Source organism: Sardina pilchardus, chromosome 10 (assembly GCF_963854185.1).
Source record: "Sardina pilchardus chromosome 10, fSarPil1.1, whole genome shotgun sequence".
Taxonomy (NCBI): domain Eukaryota; kingdom Metazoa; phylum Chordata; class Actinopteri; order Clupeiformes; family Clupeidae; genus Sardina; species Sardina pilchardus.
The window spans coordinates 15835823-15857179 of NC_085003.1; the positions used below are offsets into that span (position 1 = coordinate 15835823).

Below are 21357 nucleotides of genomic sequence, written 5' to 3' on the forward strand. Positions count from 1 at the left end.
ATAACTCGCCTCTGAAACCGGCTTCAGACAACCCCGGGACCAGAACACGTCTACCTTTCACATTGCGAAATCCCCTGAACCCGCTATTTCTTAAACGCTAATGTATCGTTTCTGAATGTGAAAGGGGCTAGAGAGAGAGGTGTGATCAGATCAGCGTGTGACCCTAAAGGCTTCTCGGCACCTCACACTGGGGTGGGAGATGGCTCTCTCACCTGGACGTGGAGGGCTGTTAGCATTAGCAAGGCGGAGGTGCTCTGCTCTCTGATTACCGCGGAGATAAGAGAGCCGGCAGGCCACCCCCCTCCCCAGGCCTCACGGCAGCTCAAGGGGAGCCGTAAACACCAGCTAGAGATGGGGAGATGGGAGCTCTCGTGCCAGGGTACGGTGTGTGTGGAACTGTACTGTAGTTCAGTTGTTCAGGGTACAGTGTGTGTGGAACTGTACTGTAGTTCAGTTGTTCAGGGTTCAGTGTGTGTGTGGAGCTGTACTGCAGCTCAGTGGTTCAGGGTACGGTGTGTGTGGACTGTACTGCAGTTCAGTGGATCAGGGTACGGTGTGTGTGGACTGTACTGTAGTTCAGTGGATCAGGGTACGGTGTGTGTGGACTGTGGAGCTGCAGTTTAGTGGTTCAGTGGTCCAGGGTGCGGTGTGTGTGTGTGGAGCTGTGGTCAACAGAGGTACTGGCTGCCCCTCCCGTGGCTTTGCACCAGAAAAAGGAGGGAAAAAAAGAGCCCAAACTGATGCCATGTCGTTAGCTGCAGTGGCGTGGTGACACGGTGGCCGCTGCCAAGCGCTGCCCAGTAGTGTCCTGGGAAAGGCCTCGTCCACCGCATTAAAGGGGAGGGAATCCTCCATGCGGAACAGTTGCCCTTCTCCGTCCACTGACCCGACGAGGCCCGCGCCTCTACGCCCGTCCCGTGATTGCCAAATTGATTAATCGTTTCGTTGTGGGGCCCATGTTTTTATCTCTCTACTCTCTCTCTCTCTCTCTCTCTCTCTCTCCCTCTCTCTCTGTGGGTTTGTTTGCCTGCTCTTAACTAGCCCCTCTTCTGCCCCTCCCTCCACTCGTCCCTCCTCTCTGGCCGTTTTTGTATCTGTTCCTGGCGGCAGATCTGTTTAAATGTCTTGTGATGGTTTTCTATAGGAGGAGCCGTGTGGGGCTCTCACACGCTTTTGTCCACGAGAAAGAGAGACGGAGAGAGAGAGGGAGAGAGAGAGAGAGAGAGAGAGAGAGAGAGAGAGATGGAGAGAGAGAGAGAGAGAGAGAGATGGAGAGAGAGATGGAGAGAGGGGCGTCTGAAGAGGGGCACTGTGAGTACCCGCGCCCCGCTCCAAACAGCCATGGCTGGCACAGACAAAGAGCTGTCACCCCCACGACACTCTTTCACAGAATGATAGAATGAGAGAGAGAGAGAGAAAAGGAGAGAGAGAGAGAGAGAGAGGGGGAGTGAGTGAGGGGAAGAGGGTGAGAGAGGTAATGAGACAAACACACAAGCAAACGGACACACAGAGTGTTTTAATCAGTCACAGGAGACAGCGATTGTGCGGGCGCTGCTTTGATGGCTTCATTCTGTTGCAGGAGAGCGAGCCACAAGAACTCCGAACTGTCACAACAGAGCATGCCTGTTATTACTCCAGCCTCCATAGCTCGCCCCAGCGCTCCGCGGCTCAAATCAATCTTGATCCGATGCAAAAATAAACACCTAACCCTCACCCAGAGTGTGGAACAAAATCCAGCCTCGACATCTGCTGTAACGTTCTGGATAAAAAGTAAGAAAGAAAAGTAGAACTGTTAGTCCCATGCACGCCGGCACCAATGGCCAAAGACATGGGATGCTCTGCAGTGGTGTTGCATAATGCATTGGAGAGTTTTCTGTCTTTTTTTTGTATTCCCTGGAGCAGTGATTGTGTTTACCGGGCCTGTTTGCCACAGTCTAATGAATTTCGCTGAGAGAACTCTGACCTGAGCCAGCGTTAAATGGGTCATGTTCAATGTCTATTGTCTTTAAGGACAAGTTGAGATTCAGCCGATGAAGGGGCTGGTGGTGGCGGCGATATCCGTTCGGGTGTGTGCACTCATTCGCACAAGCCTGTTTGTGTGTGTGTGTGTGTGTGTGTGTGTGTCTGTGTAGCACTTGAAAGTGCATGTTACTCACGCAATGGGACTCCAGTAGAGTTTCAGAGGAGTGGCAGACACGCAGCATGACAGACTGAGCAGTCATGAACTTCTCGTGCTCGCTCTCTCTCTGGGGTCGAGCATATTTCATGTTAGACTAGCTAACCGACGAGGCTACGTGGTGAGATTAATGTAATGGGTTTCATCTATGCAAGACATTTTAATTATACGTTTTTTAATCCTCCAGAGCTATTACAAGTGTAGGAATGTCCTGACAGGAAATTGTCCATAATGGTAATAGCATATGTTGGTGGATGGAATGCAGCCTTTTATTGGCAATAATTAAAAAATACAGTAAGAAATAAATGTTTACTCTTTGTGTGGTAAACCTCTTCTAGCACTTTTCATTTCATTATTTCCAAGTAAAATTAACCAAGATATTAACATGGGTCAAACCGCATGGCTTATGCTATGTTTTATAACACAAAAAGAAAGAACTCTTTCTCATATATGCAAGCTGAGACCACCCTGAGTGGGTTCAGCAAATATGCTGGCAGACGCTTCTATTGACTCTCAGACTATTCAATGGTGAATTACATCAGAGTACAGCCTTTTCAAAAGAAAATCGTCAGAAAACGGAAGGTGCTTACAACTTGGATGCCAGCAGAACAAGGGACTTGGGAAATGGCTTCCTTTATCGTTCTGGAGATGTACTCCAAAGCTGGCGATTGTTCATCAAAAGAAGCTGAAGAGTTTGCGGTTGATTTCTGCATGGTGTTAAGGCTGGGGTGGGAACTGGGAACACAGGCTTGATTTAAAACCCCCTGTTCTGCCAGCAGGACTTGGAAGAAGTTTTAAACACTGTGTTGCCAGGCTGTGTTGTCCCAGATAAGACAGACAAAAAGTGACTAGATTTCATTAAGCCAGGAAGAGGTTGTAATGAGTTTATCTCAAGAGTAGGTGATTCACATCTTAATTAATTTGCATTCATTGCTGTTATCTTAATTAGCACTCCCTGCGTTTTTACAAGTTGATACTGCACCATATGCCCAAGAATAGATAATTCGCTGAAATTAGATTTGAGTCCTTTATTTCAAGTTGGATGGCATACTTTGAAAGTTTGCATGTACGTGTATATTTGCTGAACAGGAACAACTCCATTGGAACTTTGAAAGATTAGGAAATGTTAAAAACAGACTTTAACTTCATCATACTCCTACGGCCAGTAACATAGCATTCCTCTCTCAACATGTCTCTTCAGAACACAGACGGATGGATTTATTCATTAACCGGTGAGTGCATCTGCAAATAAGTCATTCTGCTGCCGAGCAGGAAGCCCAACCTGCATTACCTAGTCAGCAGCTACTTAGAGACAAACTTGTCACATCAATGTTTCAGTTTTAAAACAAAAAACAACACAAACACATCCATCACGTGCTCAATCATTCAATCAATCAATCAGTGGCTGCTTTTATCGCCACCCTTCAAAGCCATTAGTGTGGCGCTCAGGGGGAGGAACACAATGGTGAGCTAGTGGACAGACTGCACTAAAAGGGCCGAGCCGTAGTCCTCGGCCTGCTCCTGACAAAACCAGGTGATGACATGGCCGTCACGCCGCACGGAGATCCCCCCCAATTACAGTTCAGGATCAGTGAGTGAGGGCGGGGGGGGCACGGAGGTGAACATCATTCAGAGCTGTGGGAGTGCTTAGGTGGTTGTGGGGGGAGAGGGTTGGGGTAAAGGGGGGGTACGCACCCATACTTCCCTTCCTCGCTCCCCCCGCCCCACCCTACCTTCCACCCAGCCAGCCAGTGACCCTGGCATTGGAGAGCACTCACCCCGAGCCTGACCCTCCCCGAGCCCGGATGCGGGAGCGGCCGCGGCGGTGGGCTCCCCTCCCTGGCTGGCCTCCTCCACCCCCAGAGCCTGCTGCCTGTCTCCACGCTGGGCTGCACTCGGTCAAAAGAGGAAACCTGATACTCCGCCACAGTTTGCAAACAAAGCAACGCCTAGAACCGAGTCCACCTGAGGGGTCACAGTGCTCAAATGGAACCATGCTGTGTCTTTATGGTTCCATAATGTGTGTGTCTGTGTGTGTGTGTGTGTGTGTGTGTGTGTGTGTGTGTGTGTGTGTGTGCACGTGCGTGTGTTTGTTTAATTGTAAATGCAGCCGGGGGATGTGGGTGGGTAGTTTCCTGAGTGTGTTTAATATTATAGAAGGATAAAACAACGTCAGGGCAAATAAAGAGTCGATTCAGAGATTGAGAGAGTGGGGCTATGAGGATGAGAGGGGGCAAGTAATGCTTGAAGCCTTTTTTTTTTGTTCCTAAGAAGCGAGGCCTGGAGACTGAAGCCATAAAGCAGGCGCAGAAAAAAACAAAACTTCCCCTTTATCACGTTTCCCCTCTCTTAAGCAGGAACAGGCTGTCTCATTGAAATGAAAGCCAGATATCCCTTTTGATGGCTTTGTCCTGGGTGAGCGCACCAGTGAGTGTGTGTCCAAACACGCAGGACGCACACTGGCCTGAGAAGGAACAGCCAGCGCACAAGACACACAACATGGGCAGGAATGTTAAAAGGATGTCATTTGTTCGGGCCAGTTTGGCAAGCGGGAGCGACGCAACACAAAACACTTCTTGCGATGGGGCAGATAAGCGGAGTGTCATTCTTGCGATGACCCCCCGCAGATAAAATTACACCCCGGAGGTCAGTAATGGTGACAAGTGTATGACAGGTGTATGTGCTCACCCATGGTGATCCATCACTCTGACTGGCCGTTGAAAATGTGTCTTTGATGCTGACGAAGAGCAGCATTTTCTCTCTATGGAGCAGCACAAGTAATATAGCTGTCACTTGTAGTGTCATACATAATACTTAATACAGCTGTCATTAGCTTAGCATTTAGCGCGCATAAAAAGGCTTGAACGTAACTGATAGGCTTTAAGCCATTTGTCATCTAAATGGCTTTACATAATGGAATGAATGAGTTCATATATTTTTTGAGCAATATGTATAGCAACACAGTAAATGATAGAAAATGATTGAGGGTTGAGGGCAGGGTTGATTACGGCAATACTGGGCTTTTCACAGGCCTTCCTAAAATGACTACCAAACAGCCTCAGGTGATACAAAAAGCAGAAGCTAGAGTTCTCACGAAAAGTAAAAGAATTGAGCACATCATTCTAATACTTTAGTCGCTGCACTGGCTTCCAGTAAGTCACAGAATTGACTTTACTGTAAAGCACACCTATCAGACACCTCTCAGGTCTCAGCAGAAAGATTTGTTAGCAAAACCCGCTGTAAGAAGTAAACATGTGAAGCAGCTTTTAGTTGCTATGTGGTTCAGCTCTGGAAGCAACTTGCAGATGACATCAAAAAAGTTAAAAGTTTTAAATATAGACTTAAGACCAAACTGTTCTCAGATGACCTTTGCTAACTAATCAAATGCACTTACTACTAAAATTCTGAATCTATCTTTTTTTTATTCTAACTTGTGCATTTTATGTGTCTTTGTCTTATATTTTTTATTATTATTTATTATTTTGTATGCAATTACTTTTTAAACGATTTTAACTATTGCCCGTTTATGCTCTAAGCACATTAAATAAGCACATTGAATGAGCCCTTTGTATGAGACGTGCCATATAAATAAACTAGACTTGACTTGACAAAATAGTTTGCGTTCTCACAGTGAATATGCCCCTTGATTAAAGAAATGACAAGATCAGCCACCATCTCCTCTGACGGTGGACATACCATTCATCTGTGTGACTCACTTGCGCTGAATCAAGTGCAATATCTCTCCAGCAAGACTCAACCAGTTCAAACACACACTTGTTCACAGTCTTCACATGAACCCGGCACATGTAAGCCTCGTCTGCACATGGGCCGAGCACACAAGCCTCTTCTTCCCACAGGACCGCGCACACCAGCCATATGAGAAGCATTTCACTCTGAAATCCGATCCACGTGGCCTGATATGTGTCAGAAAAAATGCATTTCACAAACAGAACTAACCGAATGAAGCGCCTCGCCTGGGGCCTGCGTCTGACACGAGAGGAGAGATATGCCCTGACTGATGCTCATGTCAGACCAACGCCACAGCGCTCAGTTTATCTCACGACCTCCGACCTCGCAGTGACCTCTCCCAGGTGACATCAACACCTCGGAGGAATCTTAAGGAAGTCAGCAGCAACGTTGAGGTCAGTAAGGAAGCATGTGGCCATATTTCCCCCTAGCTTAGAAATGTGTCCACAGAGGGTGGTGTGAACCATTAAAGGTTCCTTCTGCAGCAAGCATGCTGTGTGCTGGCAAACATTCAGAGCTTTGTGAGGAAAATAGCTTTCTTAAAAGATCCCGGCTGTGTTTCAGAGCACTAGTACAACTGACCGGGTTGTTCACCCGTCCAACGGTGATTCAAAGTGGCTCAGTTTCTCCTGACAGAAACCATGACAACCCATTTAGCTTCTGTTCAGCCACACAGTTGACAGGCCTTGGTAGTGCAAAAGTAGCAACACATTTGGTGTGAGCATTCAGCTTTCAATTACCCCTCTCGGCAATTGCCCTCACACCGTTTCCACAGAAGTGGAAGCAATTACCTAAAATAGCATAAGTGCCTCCATGCATGCCACCTACATCATTTATATTAATAAAGAGTGAAAATGTCCACGTTTCCTCCGCTGGCAAATAAGGCCCACAACATTTCAGCAGCCGGCTGTGTGGAGGAATAGCCATGTTTGTGCTCAAAGATGTGGACATTTTCATTGTCCAACTAAATGAGGGAGAAGCGTGAATGTGTTAGTGCCAGCGAAATGGAGATGGTAAACATGTTGCAGATGTGTGTTGGGGATGTTTATATAGGTGTCATGAGGATTTTCTGTGGGAGCAGAACTTGACGGCTCTCGGGCGAGGCAGGCAGAAGGCGAAATGAGCGCTATGAAGCAGCCTGCAGGGTTGGCCACCGATCAAAAGACAGACAGTGTTCAGGCTGGGATTTTATCTGAGCCATTTTCAGTTGGCTTTCGCATCGGAGACAGTTTGATGGTTGTTTAGACAGTGGTGAACATTGCTTATCCATTTATGAGCGTGTCTGTCTGTCTGCCTGTGTGTGAGTGTGTGTCCGTGTGTGTGTGTGTGTGTGTGGGGGGGGGGGGTGGCTGGTGTGTGTGTGTGCGTGCGTGCGTGCGTACATGTATCTGAGCGAGATAGGAAAGAGGAAAATGGTCAAGGAATGTATTGATGACAGGGACGATTTATCTGATAGATATCATGTCCAACCTATCTATAAACACTACTGTACACTCTAGTGCTTCAGCTTATGCAGAGGTGGGTAGTTACATAAAGCTTAACTGTTACATACACATGTACTTTTTTCAAATAAATTGTATTGTAGGTTACTTATGAAGTAAAAAATCATTTTGACATTTATAATTCAAATAATTAATTAATTCAAATACTCCATTGTATTTTTCTATCAAATTATGTTTAATCACAGGTAATTTGACATTTTAATAAATGGAAAACTTGTATTTGTTTTTTGGTTGTATTTTCTTAATTGAGCTTCATATATTGTCTGAAGCAAGTTTGCTAGTCACCAGAATAAGACTATTTAATAATGACATAAGAAAGATTTCATCAAATGGTATTGTGTATTGTGGTAAATATAAACTTGTTATTAGTTACTAAATCTTCATATAACAAATAAAGTTACACTATTTCTACTTGTGTACAGCTTTTGCTTACTTTAATCACCTCAAGTCAAAATACTAAGGTATATTTATAAAAATACTTAATACTATTGTTGTCTTCCATCATACTATGAAAAAGCAAGTTAAAGTATCCATTTTGAAGATGTTTTTTGTAATAATTAGGAGGAGGGAATAATATGTAAAGTAATACCTTTGATTTGCCCTAAAGTAGGCTTGCCATAACTTTGATATACTGTATGTTTGGAATAGTACACACATTGTGGAGATGCATTGAAACAGTTCCAGGCCTATTTGAAGTCAACGCAGGAACATTAGTGTTTAGCTGCATGGGCCTTTCCTCAGACAGTAGACCTCAAGTCCTCGTATCATTAGAAATGTAGAAAGGGGAACACATGATACTCTCTGGGATAAATGAGTTTCTGGAATAAAATGTACCCTTAAATTATGCATAAACTAAGCATAAATGATGTACTTTGACATTTTGAATACTTATTATGTACAAATGTTTTTTTTTTCCCAAGAATCCAGCTCCCAAGAATCCAGCTTGCACAGCTCCAGTCCAGATAACAATAAATATTGTGTGTGTGTGTGTGTGTGTGTGTGTGTGTGTGTGTGTGTGTGTGTGTGTATGTGTGATATATATATATATATATATATAATTTTTACATATTTTTTCTTGGTGGTGGACTGGGTGCTGAATACCCTATTGTGAATCCCCAAACTTTTTACCTTAATCCCATGAAATCAGTTCAGTGCAGATATAGCTCTTAAATCCCTTCTCTTTTACTTTTCCCCAATTTGTTCCTTTTCCGTTTCATTTTACCACCTCATGGTTTCACAGAAATGGTGGCAATAGAAGCTATGGATATATAAAAGTGTTACAAATGAACTACAGCCAAAATAGGAAACAGACCTTACGATGAATGTCATGCATTGTAGCCCTAGAAATGAATGTACCCACGAGAAACGCAGAGAGAGAGAGAGAGAGAGAGAGAGAGAGAGATTAAGAGAGAGAGAGCGTGGGCCCCTGTTCCAGCGTGATTGTGTTTTATAGGCGATTGGAGAGCCCGGTGCCGGTGAGAGTGGTTCCACACCTACACAGCACATGCTTGCGGTGAACGCCAGCCAGTGAAAGGTGTAGTTTCGCATCATAAAGGACTCCACGGAGACGCATCGACCGAGGCCACGGCTCCGGCCAACGCACGAGGGTGAAATCCCGCTCTGAGAGGGGCGTTAATACGGAGCGGGGTGAGGAAACGAGGGTGCCAGAGACGGCACAGCCCCTCAGCCATACTGGCACTATGAGGGGCGGAGGGGGGTACAATTTAAATAAATTCGACCAAACCAAAAATCAGCATGTTCAAATTCTTCATGCCACCTTGTGTAATATAATCCTATGGGCAAGCTGCAATAACAAAATTCACAGTTTGTTTTATTGACGCACCTAACGAATGTGTGTTTTTGAGGACGGAAAAGAGCGCGGTTGGCTCTCCAGAAACCTGGCCGTTCCACTCCATGTAGCTTTTATAAAGGCCCTCAAGTATTTGAAGTCAAGAACTGGTAAATCCACTGGTGTAATGACGACCTTTCTTCTCCCCGTTTATAATGACAGCGGCTGAAACGTAATACCGCTGCTCTGATGGAAAGAGAGGAAGGGAAATTTGTCAGCATTATTGTAATGGCAGCCAGGGTCAGCACGCCAGGGTCTGGAGACCGGGAGTGGAGCGCGTCGCTCTCGCCCACCGCCGCTAATTAATGGGAAAAACACACCGGGAGGGCCAAATTACAGGAGCGGAAAGGATACTGCAGAATGTGACACAAACACGGAAACAGGCACACACGCAAGCGAGACACACAATTGCACACGTACACACGAAACACATTCACAGCTTAAAATACTGACAATTATCTCCTGCAAATGTGCACAAGTAACAGTCGCATGTTTATGGAAAAAGATGAGTATCTTTGACACAAATGCACTCCAAGCAGATAAAAATCAGTGTCCATGTTTGAGGACGAAGAAAGCACACAGAGACATTCAGACAAGGACAGTGATAGAGAGAGAGAGAGGGGGGAGAGAGAAATGAACAGCTGGATGATATCTATTTCCCTAGTAATGGGCAGACAGAGGCATAGACACACATGGCTAACTGTCTTCAGTTCCACACACACACACACACACTCTCACTCTCTCTCTCTCTCTCTCTCTCTCTCTCTCTCTCTCTCTCTCTCTCTCTCTCTCTCTCTCTAGCCTTCTCTCGGTCTGTGTCACCCAACATGACGCTCCTTTTAGGTAATTACCTCCGAGAGTCAAACAGTAATTAAAAATGTACGGCGAGCGCGCACAGCACGAACATCCCGCACCAGGTCGTCTGCTCGCTCAAGGAACGCTGTCGCCTCGGCTTCACTTCACGCCGAGCAGCCATTTGGAAAACACGAGCGTGCGCGCGGGGTGCCATTTGAGAGGCGATACACACTGATTGATTGGTACAATAAGAGCAGCTGTCGAAAGTTAGTTTGGAGGCAGCAGCCGGGGCATTTCATTTAGCCGGGGATAGAATGGCCCCCGCTCGCAGATCTCGGAGACATCGGGGCCTCATCGTCTAATTTGCCGGCTCACAGGGAGAATAGTGAGCATTGCGATCACTGGATGAGTATCAACTGTTTGTAATCTAATTAAGTTAGTAATCATTATACCGCCGTGACAGACAGTGTGCAGACAGTACTCTGGCATAAAAGGAAGTAAATAAAATATGAAATAAGATCCATGCCAACATGTCTGTAGTGCACACATTTGGTAAGGCTCTCAATCACACAGAACTGAGTGGCTATTACGTTTGTGTTCACCAGAAAATCAGTACTTCAGAATTAAGATAGCCTACTTCAATGACACGTTAATTACAGATAACATTATAGAGCAATTCCATTTGTCTATAAAGCAAGAAGCTCAATTGAAGGAAAATGTCCCTCAAAAAAGGTTGTCTAGTACTAAAATGTATATTAAGCAAATGAATCAATCTATGTAATGTATGTTATCTCTCTTTCACAACACAGTATGTGATTGCTTGTCAAAGACTCTCTTGGGTTATTATGCAGATCTGCTATCACATTCACAATGTAACTAAAGCCAGGCACCACAATCAATGCTGAATGTAAGCCAGTAGGGAAAAACAAGCATTTCCGTTTCATTCTTCCTCAAAAAAGAATGGAACTTCTGCCAGTAGCACCTTAAACCACCACAGACTGACTTAGCAGGAAGACAAGACATGCTTGCTTACTTTGAGGAGCGTGGGTGAGCCCTGGTTCCCGGTTCCTGGATCCTTGGTTCACATGAGCCGTGGTTCCTGGTTCACGGGTGTGAGGTTTCTCTCTCCCAGGCGCTGCAAGACAAGAACAATGGGCAATGAGCGCTGTGTGTGTGCTGCAGAAGAGCCGCGCCGCGCCGATCCGTGCCGAGCTGAGCGCCCCTCCACATGTCACACATCATGCCTCACATTCTGCTGCGGATTTATCGGGGTGCCTCGATGGCAGCTCCTCGCACTGTGACAAACACACATGCGCAAGCACACGCATACACACACACACACACACACACACACACACACACACACACACGTATACACACCTATACACACACACACACACACACACACACTTATACACACGCGTGCACGTCTCAACATGGAAAGCACATGGGTACCCAGGATGTACCATCCATAACCACATAAAATAAGGTATATACTCACACACATACACACACACACACACACACACACACACACACACACACACACACACACACACACACACACACACACACATACACATGCGTGCGCATGTCAACATGGAAAACACATGGGCATCCAGGATGTACCATCAGTAACCACATAAAATCAGACACACACACACACACACACACACACACACACACACACAGACAGAAAAACACACTGGTACTCTGAAAGAGACACATGGAGTGAGTACTGTCTTGGTAACGGCTCTAAATTAAGAGGCAGAATGGCTCCCAGGGGGGATTTGATAACAGGGCAACACCTGAGCACGGCACTACTGTGTCATATCACACTGACACCTGCCTGTCCACAGAGACCTATCTGTACACCTCCACTCATCTCAGGGAGATAGGGAGAGAGAGCCCGGTGCACTAGTGAAGTGTGCTAGCGTAATCCGCAGAGAGAGAGAGAGAATGACACAGACAGGGGTATACTGTATGTGTTAATGACCCTCACTGCTTATCTGTGTACGTGCCTGTGTGTGTGTGTGCTGGAGTGCTTGCATGAGCCATTCACATTGCCATCCTGCAGAAAGAGATGTGAATTGCTCCCTGTGGAGTGCGGGTGATCACAAACAATACCCTGTGAAGCTCGTCTCATTCACACGGAGACGTATATCTTGCAAAAGAAGGGGGCACATTCAGTCTCAGAGAGAGAGAGAGTCATTTGGAGCACTGGAGAGAGCCAGACAGAGAGAGAGAGAGAAGGAGAGAGAGAGGGAGAGGGAGAGGGAAAGAGAGAGAGAGAGAGAGAGAGAGAGAGAGAGAGATGGGAGGGAGGGATATGGAAAGAGGAATTAATGTTTTGTGGTATTTGGTGGCTCCGAGTAGACCAAATTCTATCATGGCGGTAGACCCGCTTTCAGTGGGGTTTGGAATATAACCCACAAAGAATGGTGGGAAAGTTGACCCCCCACCATAACTCTTTAACTAGCACATCAAGTCAAACACACACAATACGTGCATTAAGCAAACACACACACACGCACACACACAGACACACAGAGAGACATGCCCATATGGTGTATGTAGCCAGGCACCATTGTAACCATTGTGGCATGGCTGTGAAACAGTCACTTCAAGACCCCCCTCCCCCCCCTCTTGCTTTATGAAAGTGCACACACATATACACAAACCAGATGTACATATGGACCACACTGTTTGGGAAAGACACATCAACAGAGAGACAGAGAGAGAGAGAGAGAGAGAGAGAGAGAGAGAGAGAGGCAGAGAAAGTGTGTGTGTGTGTGTGTGTGTGTGAGAAGAGGGGGTGGGGATAGAGAGGCAGAGGGAGAGGGAAAGAGAGAGAGAGAGAGAGATTTCACAGACTCTTCCTGCAGGTGACCACATGTCCTTTCCTCTCAGACTTGAAGAAGTGTGGCTGATTCGGAGAATTTGAATGAAACCAAAGCTCCTAGTGTGCACGGGAATGCCTGTGAGGTTGTGTGTGTGTGGGTGTGTGTGCGCGCACATATGCGTGTGTGTGTGTGTGTGTGTGTGTGTGTGTGTGTGTGTGTGTGTGTGTGTGCAAAACCATTAAGTGTGAAATCACTTGACCCTCTTGATGGCATTTACAGAGAACACTCACATTCATGCTGTCCAGCTCAACTCTGACAACATACACACACCGCTGGCCCGAGCGCAAATTACAGTATAGACAGCAGTTCACACACACAGACTGGTGAGGGACAGAATACCAATGAGTTCGTAATTAGTGCATACCATTCCACATACTGCCCAGCCTGGCAAACGTCGATGTATGGCAGACTTTACGTCATCATTACCAGGTTATTTCCATATCTTTCCAATTAGGGAGAGCTGCTATGAAACACTTGGCCTCTTTCACCGATGGGAGATCCCCAGAGAGAATCTAGTTTGCATTCCTAAGAAATTCTGCATTGCCTGAACAGGTATGAATGTGAATCAGATGTCAAAGCCTTGTCTTCTCGTCACAGTGCAGTATGTCCCATGTGTTCATGCGTACTCTACTAACACCCACACACACAGCCGCACACACACACACACACACACACACACACACACACACAGAGACACACACACATACACACACACACACACACACACACACACACAGAGAGACACACACACACACTAGCCTACTGAAATATGGTTTAATGTAAGGTTCTAAGTCTTCCAAAATGACTCACAGAGTGACTCACAGCTTGTCAGGAATGACTCCAATGGAAACAAGTAATCTCTTTGTGCTCTGCCCACTGTTTACAGGTTTCATTATTAGATCGCTACTCAGGATCTAAAGGCTATATTATGGATAGACCATAAAGACTCCCTCACCACACAGTGCACTTCCTCCCTAAAGGTCTAGACTACTGTAGGACAGCAGGTGTGCTCTTCTGTCAATGGGTATTTCTGAGAGAAATTGTTGACATCATGTTGCTAGAACTTTCCACTATTATTCACAGTCCAATGTCACCATGAGAAAATGCTTAACTGAACTTAACAGTGCATGCGATCAATGTGATAAAGAAAGAGATCAAACTTGACTTGAAAGTGAAGTGAAATTAATATAGAAAGTCCGTGCAATAGCCTATCTCTCCATTTGGCAAACCACTTAGCGTATTGTAGCCTAGCCTACTAACAATTTCTGAGCAACTCTGTCGTTCTTTCCATGGCTGGAATCCTTGCTTGCATTAACTTCACGGTGAGAAGACCTAGCTAAGTTAAGTCAACCATGTGTAAACATGCTGATAATGCAAGCACTTTCTGTACATCAAAGGGAAATGGTAGATAGGCTTAACTAACATTAACGCCTAGACCTACGTTACCAGACCACTGTTGCTGAGTTAGACTAGCAGCTATAGTGTTTAGGTAGCGTAGTAGCCTACTTACACCCTGACTAGCCTATGCTTGACCTAGCTCATGAGCTAACTGGCAAAGTAAGTCAGCTGTGATGTTGCTATTGACATAGGTCAATGCGATTTCTCCGAATAGCATGATTAATTCAAAACCATAGTTGGCTAATGTCAGTGTTGCGCAGCATACAGCAACATTATCCTAGATATTGGTTAACTCTAGGCTACTGCACCTGTGCACATTGCACAAGCATTACTCATTCCACATTACTCATTCCACTTCCTCTCTATTTTAAAGTAAACTCTTCTTACCTGTCCATCACGCCACGCTTACGAGCCCCGGCAGCGGAGCACCCATCCCACCCCACTTTTTTATCCTCCTTTTCACTGATTTAAGCTCACATTAAGCATAACCTTCCCACCCTATTTCCCCAGGTGTTGGAAACCATTGCTCACACGCAATCTCTGCGACAGGAATCCCAGGACCATGGCCAGCTACCAAGGCAAACATTCAGTAAGTAGGAATTCTGATGGGCCAACTATTATGCTAAAGCCCAGGTGAGCCCAGAACCTGTTAGCACATTTGAATGTGGTCTGTCTGGTGAACTTTTCAGTGAACGGGTTTAACTATTTAGTAGTTCAGTGTTAAATGGACTTGTATTTTGTGGAATGAGTAAACAACTGCATTTTAATTTCTCTGCTGGTTAGGCCACTTTAGCCTACTTAAGATAGTAAAGTGAATTCTCAATTTCAACGGACTGAATGCTGAATATCACATGGCTAAACCAGAACAGGTCTCCACTTGACCAGTGATAACCAATATGGATCCTGACAGTGATTCACCTATTGCCAAATTGGTAACACTGTTTGCCTGCTCTTTTCAGCATCAACATTTAGAAGCAGCATTTAGTGATCCAAACTATCACGCCACTAGTGTAGCCTAACTGCTCTAAGTAGGAGACTATCACAGAAGATTCTAGAGCAGAGCGCTCTATGATCTTTGACTATCACCACACTAGCTCAATCTTTTTAGGTTGAACATGAGTCTGGGGAGTCTGCGCTGACTGTACGCATACATGAATAGTCCTTCAACCAATCAGACCAACGATCTGGGTGCGCCTATGGATGAGTCAGTTTGTGATTGGTTCCAGCAAACGTGGACAGGAAGCAGGAGTGATAAATGTGCAGGTGTCCAGCCAGTAGCCTGGCTGAGCTGCAGGGCGAAATCCTGTCGCCGGCAGATCGGGCTGAGATTACCAATTCTACTGAGTAGCCTAGGCAATAGCCTAAGCCTATACAACTTATTTAGTCTGTGTCAGAATCAGTGTTATCGCTGACAAGCAGATGTGACTAGACCTGTTTTCCAGTTTCGTCTTGTGACGTTAGGCATTCAGCCCACTGAGATTTGAGAAGCAGTCTGGTGTTAGCAAGGCTAATTAGGCCTATGTGAGTGAGTTTGGTGCCAACTGTGCTGTTATTGGAAGGCTAAATGTTAATCAGGATTCTGCTTTCATTTTGTTAGCTTGCTATAATTCCTTACTGTTGCTTTAAATCAATCTAGATGACCCATGAGTAATGTAAACTATATGTACACCAATGTAAACTATATTTACACCAATGGATTTCCAATTTAGCCTATTGGCTAAAACTGATTTTGCTCTGTTTTATATCCTATCGGCTGCTGTTTCAGCCAGTCTAATATATGAAAGAAAGTAAACCTTTAATGTTGTAATGTATAGGAATTAAAGAAGAGTAGCCAGTAAATGCCCCCATGTAGCCTACTACACTGTTTTGAGTAGGAGTCTGGAGTAAGATTTAGAGCTTGATCTTAATTCATGTCTCATTTTATCTATCAGTTATGCAATGATTACTCAATCCTATGCATGCTTGAATATGTTTATTCAAGGGCTATTACCACTAGGTTCCCACTCTTGTTCTACAAAAGGGAAAAAATAGGCTGTTTGGATTGATGGATTCACTGGAGTGCAGCCCTTTTAATCAACACAAAGTAATCAAAACTGTATAACACTCAGTAAAAATGAGACAATTTCATACACGTCAGAGGTTCATTTGCCGCCGATTTTCACAGTGGGAACAAGTGAGGGACGACAGTTCCTCAATAGGAAGTCTTGTCTGGTACAATAATTACAAACGCAGAACAAAATGACGACAACTGCAGTTAGTCGAGTAAACAAACATTGCTCCGTTCTCCATCTTCTTTATGAAGCTGTCAGAGGAGGGGCAGTCAACAGAAACAGTTTACAAGATCGAAACCAACATTTAATGATTTAAAATCAAAACCAGCCCTCGAGGCAAAACAGAGATGCCTAAAGTTCATTAAAGCTGCATTGTGCAAATTGCCATGAAAAACAACGTAAAACAAAATTGCCGTAAAAGTTGATTTTCTTTGCCCCTCACTGAGGTTGGAGTTATATAATTTTAATTGGCTTCATTTTTTGACAAATAAGAAATGGCGGTTTAATAAAGAAATACCCAGAATCGACCAACTCCAGAGTTGACATTACTGCCCTACTACACACATAAAAAAATGAGCTTGCTACTGTTCATCTGTCGGGGTCGCGTATAGCTGAACATCACGCTAACACACAGCAATGGCGGTGACCTTTTACCCGGCCGTGTGTGTGTGTGTGTGTGTGTGTGTGTGTGTGTGTGTGTGCTCTTTGTGGTGTGGCGAACATGGGGAATGATACTAGGGTAGGAAATGAGGCTGATGAGAGAAAAGCTCATAATTCGACTCGCTTATCCTTCACCATCCATTCATTTTAATGCGGGTGATTAGACTTGCAGTGAGCAGGGCAAAGTCTCAGGCTCGCCTCTCGTCTCGTCTCGTCTTCCCCAGTGGTTTCTGTGGCGAGGCTCGTAACCTTGACTCGAACAAATAAAAGGGAGGAAAATAAAATGGGTTTTTTTAAAAAAAAATCTCCATCATCATTTCCAAGGTGCTGAGCGATCAGTAAGTGGCAAGAATGCATTTCATGTCCAAAAAATTAGCTGTCATGCGGACATGTCTTTACAAATTCAGGCAAGGCAGGTATGGGCCGATGTCACCTTGTCATTTGACAGCTGTGCACCTGTGAGGCCACCGCTGGCAATATGAATTGAAGATTGGGGCAACAAAGATAAACAACCTTGAGAACACAGTCAGCAGACTTCTCGGAATTTCATTTAGTCTCCAAGGTTATGTTTTGCTCTTGTGATTTTTTTTTTTTTTTTTTTTTTTTTTTGGAGGGGTGCTCTTTATCCTCTCCTGGCAAAATAAGTTCAAACAGTGAATTTATTTAGATGTCTTACAAATGAAAAAGCCATTTGTTTTCTCAAAAGGCTTTTGCTCCCATATAAAAGCAAACGCTAATCAAGGTGAAGAGCAGGGGTCAGGCACATCAAAGGTCCTTGTCCAGAGAAAGGCTGCTTTCTTCAGCCCGCGCTCTTCCATCTGCGAGTCATTATAGCTGAACCTTGCTGCCGAAAAACGTAGATCCATCCCACAGCATCCCATCTGAATAACCCCTCTCCGTGTTTATTGTTGGAGGAAGCGGGGCAATCAATTGGGGGAAATTGGAACTGGTTCATTGCAGTGGCAGCGTTCAGAAAGAACAGGGTGTAATGAATGTTTGATGGATTTTTTCGGTCGCTGTGTGTGTGTGTGTGTGTGTGTGTGTGTTTGTGTGTGTGTGTGTGTGTGTGTGTGTGTGTGTGTGTGTGTGCGTGCGTGTGTGCGTGTGTGGGTTAGAGAGTAAATGGTCACTATTTCTTGACCTGGATGGTGTAAGTCATATACACTTGAATAAATCAACCACTGCTCTTGCAAGAGTGATGTTGAGTCAATGTCCGTCCTTGACCAATCTAAAACCCTGTAGCACACATGCGTCAGTAAACGGACAAAGCACAGGATATCCTTCCATCTTAGGATGGACCACTCCCAAGATCTCATGTCACCATGACAACATTGACCTACATGTCACTATGGCGTTAGTATGTGCACTCACCTATAAATGATTGATGCCAAGCGCAAGCTATAGCACTAACCATCATCAGTGACTAGAGCCATATATTTCACATCACAGCATACTCAGTCTGTTTCATGTAGCCCTAAATCTTGTGGGTTGACCCTGTGGACACATGAGTTATTGCACAACCATGACTAAGACAAATGAAAAGCTGACAGCGACTGACTGAACTTGTGCCCACCCAGATTATGTGGACGCTGACCTTGGAAAGATGACACAGCTGAGTAGTGGTCACAGGAAGCGGATCATATCAGGATGGCAGGGAGGACAGGAAACAGAGCGATGAGAAGCCAGAGGTAAAGGAGTGTGTGTGTGTGTGTGTGTGTGTGTGTGTGTGTTGGGGGGCGGTGTTGCTGACGGACATCCGCAGCTGAGGTAGCAATCAAACAGGAGATGGAAACTGGGAGTGGGAGCAGGGAGGGTGAGATGGGATGATATCAGTGTAGGTGTGCACTGACGATTGTGCATTTGGCACTGTACCTTTCGTGTGCCGTGAAATTACGTAAGTTCATGGCCGGAGTGGACTTGGGGCCATGGCTACTTGGCTCGTCAGTACAAACTCCCTCATGGGTCTTCAGCTCGCATCCTGTCGGACATAAATAGGAGCTGGGTGTATCTCTACTGTTTTTCTTTGGATCAACATTGTGTACTGTATTCCCAGAGATCACTCGTGAAATCTGCTCTACAACACTGACTGAAAGCCGCAGTGCGAGCTGGTTCGGATGATCGTGTTTAAATGAGTGATTAAAAGGGTTAAAGGTGTGTGTGTGTGGCCCTTCTTGATGTACTGCCCCTTCCTGACCACTCTGATCAGCCGTTACACCCTTTGGTGATCAGTGGTGATCAATCACCGTTAGAGAGGCCACTCGGAGAGGGCAGCGGAGCCATGGGTGGGCACCTGGGGATAGAGAAAACACATGGGGCCAGAGAAGAGAAGAGAAGAGAGGCCAACGACCAGTGAAAGGAGAGAGAGAGAGAGAGAGAAAAAAGAGAAGTGCCAATGAGGGAGGTCTGTCTGGTTGAGATCAGACACAGCCCATGCCTGGGGGTGGCCTTAGACCCCGGGGCTGAGGGCTGGGCTGGGCTGGGCAGGCTAAGGGCTGGGGCTGGGCTAATGTCACTACCAGCTGATGGCCATCCAAGTTACCAGCGCCAAACGCAGCTGGTGCGGACATATAGCCAGTCACACAGATGGCAGAGGGAGGTCAGCTCACTCTCAACAGTTGGTCCTGCTGTAGAGGTTGAAAATAGCATGGCGAGACCTGCGCAAACTAAGACAGAGAGCATGAAGCAAAGCTCTACGATGAAACTCTAAACACAGCTTCTGCCTTTTGCCTGGTAATGGATGCTATTTGATCTAACTCATGTCCATCTTGAATGAAATGTCTACATGCACAAATCAGCAACCTTTGTTTAAATAAAGTAGAATACTACACTGTCGTAAGGCTATGGGAATAGTGGTAGCCTTTGAAAGGACTGCTGAATTTAATGATCCAGTTGAACAGCGTCACAGTCTTTATCTGTGGTTTACTCTAGCAATCTCACAGTTTGAAAAGTCAACAGCTCACACGTGAGGCCGTTTTGTTACAAAACAGACCGTGAAGAGCAACAGAGAGTCGGTTTTCAGGCAGGCCCAGCATGGGAGACCCCTGAGCCCCCTTTTCTAAGGTCCTATGCACGCCACTGGCTACTGTTAGAGAGGGGAGGAAATGGCCCATTCACTGTGTGAATAATGGACGCCTTTCCCCCAGAAGACCGCTGCTCCCAGTCTCCAGACCCTGACCAAGTGTGGACTAAACCACCGCAAGGTCAGAAAGGGAGAGAGTTGAAAGTTCAGAGAATAGATTCACAATTCTCTTTCCCCATCACTCTGTTATATGTGTAGATGAAAAAGATCTATTGCCAAAAATATAGGGTGAAATTGTAGAAGAGGAAATAAAAGTAGGAGAAGAAGCTAAGGATGAAATGAGAGAGGAAAGGGGAGGACACCAGCACCACACACACAGTGGAAAATGGTGGAACGAGCTTTGGGAGTTGGAAAATATGTATCCATGGATAGTGTTATTGTTTTTTAACTCATGGTGCAGTGAACTGTGCAAACAGGGGATTGTGGGAGAATCTCTCATGCATCACACACACACACACACACACACACACACACTCCCACACACACACACACACACATACACACACACACACACACACACACACACAGACACACTTTCCCTGGGTTGCCTCGTGGGATTGTTGCTTGCTTGAGCACAGGTGGCCGTGGTTAGCAGCAGGAGGCCACTCGGGAGCTGTTTTTACTCCCCTCTCCTTTACTTAAGCCACACATGTGCTCCCCGTCTGACCTCATTATTGGCTGACCCCGGACCGGGCGAGACCGGGCGAGACCAGGGAGAGAGGGTCCGCTCTGGGCGAGCCACCTCCGTGAATCACCCCGCTGCCTGCAGCCGCGCACACGATTGAGATTTACAAAGGTAGGAGCCGCCGTAAATCACACGCGATAAATGAAGCGCGAAGGCGACGTCTAATTTACGACGTCCAATTTGCAGGACGGAGGGGGAAAAACTTCACGCCTGCCGCTACCAGCCCGGCCGAGGCGGTCGGTCACACGCGCTGCGTCGAGGAGTGTTACGCTTCACCTGCTCCACAGAGAGAGAGAGAGAGAGAGAGAGAGAGAGAGAGAAAAGGAAGGGGAAAAAAAGATGCAGGGGGGAAGAGACTGAGAGAGAGAGAGAGAGAGAGAGAAATGATTGTGACAAGTGTTGAGGTGATTGCTTGGAAAGCTAGCTCCATGGCGGCAGTTTCCCCAGGCCTCGGAACAGTGGCTCCTCTGTCACATGCAGGGCCACTGCAGTGAACCCAGCGCAAGTGGTAA

General features: G+C 45.8%; 1 protein-coding gene across 1 annotated transcript in view; it reads right to left on the reverse strand.

Moving 5' to 3' along the window:
• Positions 1-11231, reverse strand: part of sema3ab (sema domain, immunoglobulin domain (Ig), short basic domain, secreted, (semaphorin) 3Ab) — a 71544-nt gene extending 60313 nt beyond the window's left edge. Inside the window, exon 1 of the mRNA XM_062547010.1 lies at positions 11103-11231. The gene's annotated coding sequence lies outside the window, so the exon portion shown is untranslated. The remainder of the gene's footprint in view (positions 1-11102) is intronic.
• Positions 11232-21357: the final 10126 nt, after the last annotated feature.